Source organism: Melozone crissalis, unplaced genomic scaffold (assembly GCF_028551555.1).
Source record: "Melozone crissalis strain CALT ecotype California unplaced genomic scaffold, PUWL_Pcris_2 ptg000006l_1, whole genome shotgun sequence".
Classification (NCBI taxonomy): Eukaryota; Metazoa; Chordata; class Aves; order Passeriformes; family Passerellidae; genus Melozone; species Melozone crissalis.
This window is the reverse complement of record NW_026535784.1, coordinates 27,550,726-27,562,876: the sequence shown is the minus strand read 5'-3', so window position 1 is coordinate 27,562,876 and position 12,151 is coordinate 27,550,726. Positions and strand designations below refer to the sequence as shown.

Here is a 12,151-nt window from a genome sequence, read left to right as displayed (position 1 = left end):
TTATGTACATAGTTCTGAGTGGACTCAAAATGCATACAAACTCTATTCTTATGCCTTATGAAAACCTCTTTTTTTTTCCTCCAAGGAAATGTAATAAGGTGTCTACTTAACAGCATCCCAAAATGTTTTTCTTATATATATAAAACCAGTTTGATATTTTGGAAAGTATTGATTTTATTTTACATTTATGATTTGTATAACCATTTTGTATATAGACCACTTGCAGGGGTATGGCTCACACCAGGTGTCAGAGGAGTGTGAAATAATTTTTATGCCACCTTTCCAAGGCAATAAATGTCATATAAGCACACCAAAGTGCAGATAGAGTACTTTTAGATGAACGTTCTCAAACTGTATGTAAGAAATCTGTTTGACAGACTTACCCAAAGGATGACACTTTTTTCTGATCTTGCCAAAGCAGCAACTGTGTAAAAAGAAAATTTGCTCTGGTGGTTAGGCTTTTTTCTCCAAAGAGTTATGATGTAGAGGGAGCAAGGAGAAACTGTAATTAGGAGAAAATAAATGGCTACTTTCTACTGAGCAAAAAAGAAATTTCTAAATGGCATAATTTTAGCAATGGCTAAATGACATAGCAAGTTTTCAGTCATCTTTCCCGGAACACAAAGACAAAATAGAAGATGGACGGCAGCAGCTGAAGCCGCAGTCCCAGCCACACAGTTTGTGTCACGATCAGTATAATGCTTATTCCAAGAAATATGTGAAATATTTTTTGTTAGAATCACACGGATATTGATTTTTTGTGTGTGTGTGCCACTGTTTTTAAAATATCTTTTTAAAGATATATTATCAAAGAAGTACCTTGAACTTTTCTTATTCCTTTTTTCTTTTTTTTTTCTTACTACGATTAGGATGCAAGTTAAAATTTTCTAGAGGTCTAAAATTCTAGATTTATCATTAAGAATACAGTGGTTTTTCTTAAAACTTATTTTCTTATACTGATAGGATTGCCCTGATGGTGGTCTTTACCAGTTGTAAGAGATTCACAATAGGGTAGTTTGTTCACAAAAGCCAATTCTTTTTGACAGACCTCTATACAAAACTATTTTAGTCTGACTGGATTGTTTCAAACAGCCTACACATACCTTTTTTGTTAAGAGACATCCTGTATCTCATGAGTTTACATACCAAATTGATCTATTTTTTTCTGCCAGTTACATTTTTATGTCATTTTCATTTGCATTAAATATTTTCCTCTTTTTCTTTCTGAAAAAGTTGTAAATTTTTAATTAACAAAATAATCCAGTAATCCAGAGGGATTTAGAGCTGTGGACCCAAGTATTAAATGTAAACCAAAACTTAGTCAGTTGGAAGCTGCCCATTATGAAAATTAGACACTCAGTCTCCAGTTCAGAGCATTAGCTGTGGAAGCAGCAGCTTCTTTGCCTTTTACAGAGGAGAGCACGGAGTAGCAGCTGCTGATAGAGGTTACTGAGAAAAATGGCAAAACAGTAGGATAAATCGAGGGAGGAAGGGATGCAACTGTGTAGTTTAGGATTTTTCAGGGTCCTGATGATGTGTTGAAGTTAGTCTTGCAAATGCAAACAGGTTTCAGATTTGTAGAGAGTTCAGTTAAAAGAGAGATACAAGGTTCAGATTACAACTGGATTTTCCTTTCTTTAGTGAAGGGTTTAAACTTTTCCCTAAACTACTACTGCCTTTTGTTCAAGAATTAGGTAAAATGACAGGAAAACATTAGAGCATTATTTTTTATCACTTCATCTCATTACTGTTAGTCATATAGCAATTTTTCTGAAAAAAAAACAGTATTAACTTTTTTTGGGGGGGGAGGGGGGTTGGGGATATTCCTTTCAAAGGGCTCATTGATACATCATCTAATTCCCCAGAACTTCCATGAAAATGTCCTTCTCCTCCTCCTCACTTAGCTGTACTATAAGATAAGGAAAGCATGTGTGCTTTGTGTTTCCAAGAGCTGTGTTAATCATTCAAAGCATATGTTCCCTTTTTCTCTGCAGGCTGGCTGGTACTGTAGGTACTAGTACTTTGGTATAAAATTACCTAAGAACTTTATAAGTACTATATAAGCACTTTAAGAACTATAAATACTATAAAAAGCATCATGGTTAATATTTATGTCTTTCATATTTCAGATTTTGGAGATCAAGGTATTTCATCTGTAAATTTGTATTTTGCCATACCTTTATATATGACCAATTAGTGTAGAGTGGGATGATTCTAATCAGGGCAGTCTACTGTTAGGGAGCAAAAATCTAGGTGCTGATAAATAGAAATATTGTGCATTTTATACTTGGCCTCGCACTGCATTGAGCTTGCTGGGAAATTTGACAAGGAACAGAGGAACATTATTTACTTCAATATATGAATCTACAGCACTCAAAAATCACAGTACCAATGTACACTGGGTAGTTTTGGGTTGCTTCTTAGGAAGAAAACCACACATGTTACCCGCTTATATTCAAGAAATGTGTCATAGTTCAATCCCTTTTTTTAAAGAACTGTATTTTTGCTATAACTCTTGCCCTACCCCAGGTACTTCTACTTGCTTACAATTTCCACTTGTATTTTTAGGGAAATAATGATCTGAAACTGTAAAATTCTTAATGCAGTCTTGGAAAGGGTTATAAAAAATACAGTTATGATTTATCTATGTAAATGAAAAGGGAAAAAGTTTATTGTTTTCAGATTTGAACATAAAAAGGGAAAAAAGTTTATTGTTTTCAGATTTGAACACTAAATCTGTGAGCTCATTATGGTCTTAGTCTGTTCTAATTTAAATCAGCATTATTACTGCATGAAAAATGGCCCATCTTAATCCTCACTTGTGAGAAAAAACTAGTCAGTGTAGCATACTATTTAAATGCTTAAAAACTACAAGATGTTCTCCATTAAATACATTTGGGCACATGTACTTTCTCATGGGAACACATTATACTGCTAATCCTGTTGATATCAGATAGTATTCCTAAGACTAATTTCTAGACATGAATTTGCCCCTTTTTTTAGAAAATACATTTCCAGCCAGAAGTGGAAAGCTATATTATAACTATTCTGCTTGATCAAGTCTGTTTTGTAAAACAGACATGAGAATATATGTTGCTGTTATAAATTATACCTTATCTGACAAAAATCTTTCTATTAGGCGCTGTTTAAATTTTATAACTTAATACCCTGTCTTTTTGTAGGGTTGTAAGAAAAACAGGTTTCCAAAGTGATACACTGATGATGTGCAATTCTGGCTTCTAGGTGGATACTCCATTTTTACTTATTTGTAATGCAGACAACCCTATCTCTTTAAAGTACACCTAACATCTCAGTAGAAGTGGTTGTAACACTAATTAAGTATTTATGATAGGATGTCTTAACAGGGCACTTAGGCTACTACTATTCAAATAGGTGAATGAGTATTTGGCTAAAAAGATGTTTGTTCCCTTTTAATAAAAGTCACTGATCATCATGAATGTTGATAAATTGCTGAAATTGTTATTTTGATGAGAAGAAGAAAGGCTCAGTGATTAGGGTAGGCCCCAGAAGATTATCTAAGGCATGGTGTTTTGCCTCCCTCATAGTACTACTTTTGTGGTATTGACAAGTCACCTTTGTGCCTTCATTTGCCTTGTGAAAAACAGACACAATAAGGCTTTCTCCTTTGACACAAAGGCACTCAGAGGAGGTAACAGTGAGGACTGAAGTGTTAGGTGCTGCAAGGAGCACAGCTACTTGTACCTGGGCCACTCTGGTCTAATGACTACCCAGAGTCACCTCCAGTGGAACCTCCTGAGTCCTTTCCGGGTGTCAGCTATGAGTTATGGAATGTGTCCGTTCTCTGTGATAATACCTACCTTTATCAGAGAGTGTATATATGTTTGTTACTATCTTGAAATTCCTGAATATCTGACCAAATTCAAACGCAAATATAAAAATTAATCATTGTGACTAAGCTGCAACAGTCCTCCCTCCTCAGACAAATGCAAACCAGTCAGTTTAAAAGCTGAAGCACAGCCCTGCCTCCATAAACTAACCACATCCACAATTCTCCTGTTTTCAGGCACTCTGGAAAAATATGAACTATGCAACATGCTATGAAGGCCATAAAATTTGAGCTCTTCTGGATCAGGCAAGAGGAATCAGTTCCAAAAGCTTTAAGTTCCCACAAAGAACATCCTGTTGGCAGTTCCTCACCCTTTTATACCAGCAAGGCCCCCAGCTCACTTGTTTTCACTGATCTAAATTGTGGCAATATGACAGAGAGAGTGTAAGAGTGAAAGAGAAATTCTTTCACATATATCAAGGCCAGCTGTGAGGTACCTTTCAGTTCTTCAAAAAAAAGGTAAGTTTTTAGGTGACCCTGCTGGTGACCTGAAAAGGCCACCATGGTTTGAGTTCAGCAGGGGATGAGTGTTTGTTGCCCATGAAATGCAGCTTCCAGAAAGGAGAGTAAAAGTGGCTGCTGTAGTGATAAATGTACCTGCAGATAGCTGCATGGATTAACATGGCTCTAATTTATTCCACATTAAGAAAAAGGACTATAATGAGTTATTAATAGAGAAATACTAAGGATGGGTTCAAATTAAATGGTTGATGCTCTGCATAATTTACTGTAATAATCCTTCTGATCAATTTTTTTAAAGTGCTTCTCCCTTTTTGTATGAATGAAACACATATGCTGTTCTCTCCCCCAGCCCCTCTAGCTACCCCCAAGGTTTTGTTTGATCTTTCTTTCTACTGTTTGGCCATGAGCTGTGTTGGCATAAAGTGTGATATCTCTGCTGGAGTTTGCTTCAACCCCCATTTGTCTATTCCATAGAAATATTTTCCTAAGCAAACATTTATGTTTGAGATGTCTTTAGTGTTTCACGTAATAGATTTCATAAATCATTTGTGTTGGCATTAATGGGACAGTGGAATCTCAATAGAGGGGGCATCATAGCAAAGGAAAATTCCATTGCAGCCAGCTGAAAATGGAGAAAGGGGATGCACTGCAGTGACATCCAGGTCCTGTTTTTTAATAGGGTGCAGTCTTCATTTACTGAATGTAGAGTGATACATATTTGTATAAAAGAAGTACCGAACATATAGTGTGGATAATTTTCCTTTGAAAATAGGGATTATCTAAAGATGTCATTTCTTCCATAGTATCTGACTCTTGGGGGACTCAATATCCTGCTTCCTTCACAGGTCCATGGCAGTCTTGTGTAGAGGGAGTGAAATTACTGGTGCTCTCTGAGGGCAGAAATTCAAATGTACTTGAAAGCTCTGCACAAGCTGACTCTAAGCATCCAGTTCCCCTTCCTCCTCCTTTTAAGATCTGAAAGGATATATTCCTGAAGTAATTACTTGCTTAGTAGGTTTTTCAATGGCAGAAAGTGCTTATCCATAGTACTCCATTCAAGCAGTTTGGAAAAGCGTATTTGTGTGCTCTAATACCTCATATATTGCAACTAGACCCCTTGGAAGTGATCCTGAGAATATGAACGTTGCTGTGGGATCGCTAGAAACTGGCTTGCTTAAACTGACTATATCAGTTCATGATTTCATCTCCTAGCTTTTTCTTGGCTGGTCTTGTAGCTATCACAGATAGGAGTCTGTCCAGAATTTGAACTGCAAAAAGCCTCCCATTTTTATTGAACTGCCCCCAAACCTGAGCAGAGTTTGTCAATGGTGACTATATTAAAGTTTCTCCCTTGTGCTCAAAGCACGCATAGTCTGTTGCATACCTGACTTGAAGAGTTTCAGGTCAAGATTTTTCCCCACTGCCAGCCATGACTGCCCTCATCAGGACCTGGCTACTTAGACCATTATTGTCCCCTGTTTCACAGAATTCTACTATTTCAATCTGTATAGTCTTTGTTTCTATAAGAATTGTGTGAGCTTTTTGGATAGTATTACATTTCTTATGAATAATACATCTGAAATATGTGGTTGTATTGCAGCCTTCTACAGAACAGCGTTGAAAACATATTCTGGAATGGTGTTCTTTTCCCTGGAAGTATTGTATAATCATTAACAACGTCTTGATCTGATTTTTGGCAAAATGTGGCTTCTGGGCAGCTGCTGTGATAACTTGGCCTGAGTCAGCAATGGATCTTGTAATAGGGTGAGAGAGAGTTAAGTTAGTTGTTATAAGCAAAGGTCCAAGGTGAAAAGAAAACCATAATAGAAGTTTTGTAGACATTCCTATGTACCCCTGCATTTTTTGAGCTCAGAATGGTCTTTGTGTAGTGATGTTAAGAATGAAGTTGGAGATATCATTCCCACCGACATTTTAAAACAGTTCCATGTTCCAAAAGGAGGTAGTTAAATTTAAAAAACAAAATAAAAGAGAGAATAAATAATATTAAAACTCTGGTTCTGTTACTCAAGACAGAGGTATCAACTTCAGTTTGATTACCAGCCAAAAATAGGCTTTTCTATTCTGAATGATTTTTTGCATATTCTGTAGGTATCTAGTTCTTCGTGCTCTCTACAGTATTTCAGAAATTAATGGAGAGTTCTGTAAATACCGTATTTTGTATCTATTATTCGATAGCTTTATCTGACAGCTATGATACATCCAGATCAAGCTGGAACTCCAAAGGCTTCATTAGCAGAGGGCTTGATCATAGATTGCCGAGTGTTTTGAAGTAAGCAGAGCGTATTATATTCATGCCTCTATAGACGCGAAGAAAAACTGTCTCCTACGGTGGTAAATGGAGGGGGAGGTGTTTGTGTTTCAATTAAAGCCCAGGTGGTGCGTGATGAGGGGGCCCGTGTCACATCTGCGCGCTCACAGCTGCGCTCTGCTCCCGGCCCGCTCCGTCTGCTCAGCCGCGCTGCTCCTCGGGCACCGGCCGCGGCCAGAGGGAGCCCGCCGTCCGCCAGCCCCGACCGGAGCCGCTCTGCGCCGGTGCCTCCCGCCAGCCCCGACCGGAGCCGCCTTCCCTCGGTGCCTCCCGCCAGCCCCGACCGGAGCCGCTCTCCCTCGCTGCCTCCCGGCTGCGGCGGCGGCTCGCACGGGAGGGAGCAGGCAGGTACTTGACGCTGATGTCCCAACTACCTGGAGCGGCAGGGAGTTTATTTTGTGTCTCGGGAAAGCCCCGCTTTGCGGTGGATGCCCGCGGCCCCGCGCTGCCCGCGAGGCGTACGAACAGCGCGGCGGCAGCGGCTCCGCGCTCTCCGGGAAGGTTCCTTCTGCCCGTCCCCGGAGCTCCGGGCCGTAGGCGCTCACGGCCGCTCCGCGAAGCCGCCGCCGCGGCCCCGAAAGGGTTATGCGGGGCCGGGCCCGGCCGCCGCCGCCGCGGGCTGTGTGGGGCCGGGCTGGCGGCGCTGGGCGCAGACGGGGCCGGCGGCGGAGCGGCGCGCGCGGGCCGCCCGAGGTGGGCGCGGGGCGGGGCGCGGGCGGGGCCGGGCCGGGGGCGGCGCCGCTGCCTCATTGCGCGGCTCGGGCAGCGCTGCGAGGAGCCGCGGGCGGCCCGCACTGCCCGCCCTGCCAGCCGAGCGTGGCCGAGCCGGGAGGGAGCCGCTCGCGTCCTGTGTCTGGCCGTGCTGCTGAAAGAGCCCGAGCCGGCGTCTGGCTGGGATGCGGTAGGAGAGATTCGCGGAATCGGAGATGTAAGAAATGAGAAGTTTTTGCATAATTCGCATTTGAGGTATCGCATCTCGCTGCGGAGTGAAGCCTTGGAGCTCCCTCGCCCGACTCTGTTATGCTCGCATAATGGGAAAAGTGTAAAGTGCCGCTGATTATCGTGCTTCCTAGGGGATGCGATACCTGCTGCACTGGGGGGGGGGATGTGGGAGAGGTTATGCTCGCTCAAAGTCTAGAAAGAAAAACGTAACTTTACAACAGTGCAAATTATGCAAATAAAAGTATGGGGGAAGAATCAGCCCAGATTCATTTCTAAAGGATTGCAAAATCCTTCATTTAAAGCTTAGTGTAATCTTTGACATTTATGTGGGCACCTGAAAAAAAAAAAAAACAGCCCTAAAGCAGAGCTTTGGTATGGGAGTACGGTGCTGCTGTGAGCAGACACATTTCTGTCTGCTTCTCATTTAAAGTGCCAGCTCCTTCTTTTTTGTATACCTAATCCACGATACGCATGGAATATACAGCTGTGTCACAAAGTCATTCTGTATTCTTAAAGCTTAATATAATCAAATTCATTGCCTAAAGATGGTGTAGTTGAAGATTTGATCCTTTTTCACTGAAGTGGAAATACTTTCAGTAATTGAAAGCAGATTCATGTCTGGAGTTGTACAAGCCAAGGTTTTCATTTTTAAAATAAACCTTTTGTTCTTCAGCTTTAAATATTTCAAGTGAGCCATCCGGAGACCTATGTTAATTGCTAGAGTAGACTTTAAGGAAGGATTGAGGAAAAAAAAACTGAGAAAGGTATGTCAGCAATTAAATTTACTTACAATAATAATGTCTGTATTTCAGTGCATGAACATACCATTGCAGTTTTTGTGCACACTACGTTTTAGTTTTCCTGTTCATCCACAGAATCTGAATTTGAACTACCCATCTGTCTGTGGAGTTTTTTTTATTTTAAACTATCTTTGCTTGTGTTCACCTTACTTAGCCCGTTTGCCATTTTTTAACAGTTTATTAAACAAAACAGTCGGAACTTTGAAGATTTGGGGAAATTCTGATCTACTCCAGTAAACAAACCTGACACTTCGTGGTGATAGCTATCCGTTGTTAACTTTGTGTCTGTTTTCTGGCTGAAAATGTGGAAAGCTTCAAAAACCTTGCTTTTCTAATGTTTTAGCAATGGGAAAAGAAACTTAGGATGTGAACTACCAAACTCCCAGACAAAGACTGAGCTGCTCTGGAGCTGTTTGTTAGAAGCTTTGAAGGTAGAGAACAATGGAGGCAGGGGAAGGGAAGTACCTTCTCTCCCCTAAGATCTCTAATCCACAGAGTAAATTCACTGAAAATATGTAGAAAAGTTACTGAAGATGGTAAGAGTCCCCTATTCGTTGGAAAGTGTATAAATTTCTTAATAGACACAAGGATCTAATTGCCTGATGTTAAGTATAGCCTATCATTAAGATAAGAATTTGTAATTTGTGTAATGGCACTAAATAGGCTGAGTTTATTCCCGTGAAGTTCTAGATGGTGTGCACGCAGCTGCTGGAGTGCACTTTTCCTTCATTCAAAAGGTAAATCTTTTCATGCATCCTCAGTAAATTCTGGTGGAAATATTTGTGTAAAACCCAGGAAAGTGCTCAAACAAGAACAGAAAAAAACTAGCTTACCTTTTTTCATCCATCAGATTGGGGTTCAAAACTGTCAAGCAGCTCAGTAGCTACAAATGAGATGTTACAGAATTTTTTGATTCATTGTTCTGCAATCCTGTGTGGAGAGTGGCCTCATATTCCACAGTGTAAGGGTATTTTCCTTTCAAGGAGTTATAAAAGGGTGTGTAACAATTTAGCAAGAAACCTACAGCAATAGAACCTTAAAAAAAACATTTTATGTTTAGATGGCTTTGTCTTGTCAGTTATACTTTCTAAGCTTTCTGACACAAGGAGTTACATGTTCCACGCAGCAGAGGGTATTTCTTTTTTTCATTTGAAGAAAAGCAGCCAAAGTGGTAGCTGCCTAGGAAAAATTGATAATTGATGTAATAAAAAAAAATAAAATATCATGTCAGTTATGTGTTCATTCTGCAGGTCCACACAAAGAATGCTGCCATACACTCATCAACTTTGAAGTCTGATTTTTTAAAATTACAGATAGCAAGTTAGAGATTGAACATTGAAATTAAATTTTATAATAATGGCAAATTTTAGTACTGAAGAGTTTATCCTTTGGCTTGAGAGATAGAGAAATACCTGTAAATATCAGTAGATTATGCAAATGGACCAACTTAGGGAACTGATCTTGAGCTGTATTCTTGCAGTTTGGGCATGCATCTGTGAAGATTTAACATGACTTTTCAAATTACCAGAATGGTCTAATAAGCAATTATGAGATAATACTTTATAACTTCTCTTCCTGTAACTTATATGGCTTCCCAATTCATTTGTTGAACTAAACAAGGAAATATAAAAGGTCTTGCTTAATATGTGCACTTTGTTCAACATAGAATTCAACAAATCATTTGAGTGATGATATGAGAAAATAGGACTTCACTGTATTGTTTTCCAAAATAAGAAAAAACATTAGCTTCATATATTTTCTGTATGTGTTCAAAGATCTTATAGTTGGTTATATTCATTCTAAATATGTCTATAGGCTACACTCTGTTTGAAGGACTTTTTCCAGAGGTAGTTACAGATTTATGCAGTTCAGAATAGTAAGAGGGCTCCTGTTTGTTCAGTAATGTATCGAGTATGATGCTGTGAGCTGGTGACCTCACTAGTGGTTTGAAGATGTATATATCTTTTAGGTTTGAAGATTTTTATACTAAACAAGAGATCAGGATGAAATAAAGCAACTGTACTAAAGAAAAGTTTGTGTAGAAAGAAAAGTTGTCCAGTTAAGTTAATCTTTTTAAATGTTAGGAACAAGTGGAAAAAATGGCTCCTGTGTTCCTTTAAGAAGTGTCACTCAAGTTAAAACTCTGAACAAAATAGGTAGGTGGCTGAAATACTCTGAGTGAGTAGAAAATAGTCATTCATCTTCTTTGTCTAAGATTAAGGAATTCAGAGTGCAATTATACTTCAGTACTCACTCAAGGTAACAGCAAGGTATGCAGTCTTCTTTTGAAACTGACTAAGGCCACCATTTATCCAAACTTGAAAGGAAATAATCGTTTTGTGTAAACTGCTGGAAAGTAGATTGTTTTTGAAGCAAGTCTTTTACATGTAAGAAAAAGGTAGACTTCTCATATCTGGGAACAGTAAATCATTCTAGCTCAGTGAATGGCTTATTTAGGGCTTGTTATTTACAGGAGAAAACACTTTGCATAGTTTTGGTATATGAATCATTGCGAACTTCATGGTTTTGATACTGTAATCACTGATTTTTGTATTTCCTACATGACAGTACCTTTACAGGAGGTTTAACTTCTGGTGTATTCAGAATTCAGGAGTTGAGTCTGCATTAAGAAGTGTTACAGAAAAGATTAAACCAAATACGTGACCATGTTGAAATTTGCAGAAACTCCATCTACAGCTCAAAGTAATGGTGGCCTGACAAAATGGCAGAGGTGGATTTGCTGTTATTTCTGAAGAACTGCATTATGATCAAACTGATTAAAGACATGTGACAGGGTTTCTGCATGCTTAAATTTCTGTGGCAAGGAACAGCAATTTTGGCAGTAGCAGTAAGTTAATATATCTAGTATCACATCAACAGCGAGTCATGTTTTTTTATCTTTCTGATACAACTTGCTGTTTTACCACTTTCTTGCTTTTGAATGGGATTCAGACCTGTACAGCAATATTTCTAAGATGATTAAAGAAAAACAGATTTATAAGAAAAAAAAATTAATCTAAAATAAGGTCTCTTGCATCTCTGCATAACTAACATCCAACTACTTTACCAGCTTTTTTATTCTTTTTATTCTGTTTCAGTTGTTATTAGTGCAACAACTATTGACATGGGGCTTTTTTTTTTTTTCTGGTATCAAGAAGAATTAGTGTCCTGGAGAGCTGTTTGGAATGTAAGAGTATATAGTAATCAAAATTTAAAAAAAAAGCAACTGCTATTACAGAATGATATTATTTGTTTGTTTTTCATAATTGTAAAAATCATAAAAAAGCACTACCTTAAGGTTTCAAATTGTCATAACTGCCAAACTAATTTTTTAACTGCTTTAATTTTCACCTCTATTATAGTTGCTGACCACACTCAAAGGAAAAAAAAAAGGAATGGAAATGGTTTTTTAGAGCAGCTTTTGGTTTAATCATATAGATCTGCTTTTCCATAAAAAATTATTGTAGCCTTGTATGAAATATAACCAGTTTCAAAGCTGCAGAAATTTCAGAGTTGTTAATTTTTGCAGAACATTTTTCCTCTTAAGTCAGAAACTGCATTAAAGAAAAGACTGTTGTCCAGGGAGTTGTAAAAAGTAGCCTGGAAAGCCTCTTATGTTCTTTCTTTTAAATAGAACAGAATTACCTTACGTAGCAAAGTTAACTTTGTTAACCTTTTATAATTATTTAACCATTATTTCATTTTACCCCCTGCTTAAACACTGTACATTAATGCAATAGACACCTGGCT

General features: G+C 38.7%; 1 protein-coding gene across 20 annotated transcripts in view; it reads left to right on the top strand.

Annotated features, from left to right (window-relative positions):
• TENM3 (teneurin transmembrane protein 3) overlaps positions 1-12,151 on the top strand; it is a 1,290,863-nt gene that overhangs the window by 1,046,468 nt on the left and 232,244 nt on the right. The window contains exon 1 of one of the 20 annotated variants that reach the window (XM_054295919.1): positions 8,356-8,365. The exons of the other annotated variants lie outside the window; for them this stretch is intronic. The gene's annotated coding sequence lies outside the window, so the exon portion shown is untranslated. Of the gene's footprint in view, positions 1-8,355; positions 8,366-12,151 lie in introns of those variants that run through there. 20 annotated transcript variants of the gene reach the window in all.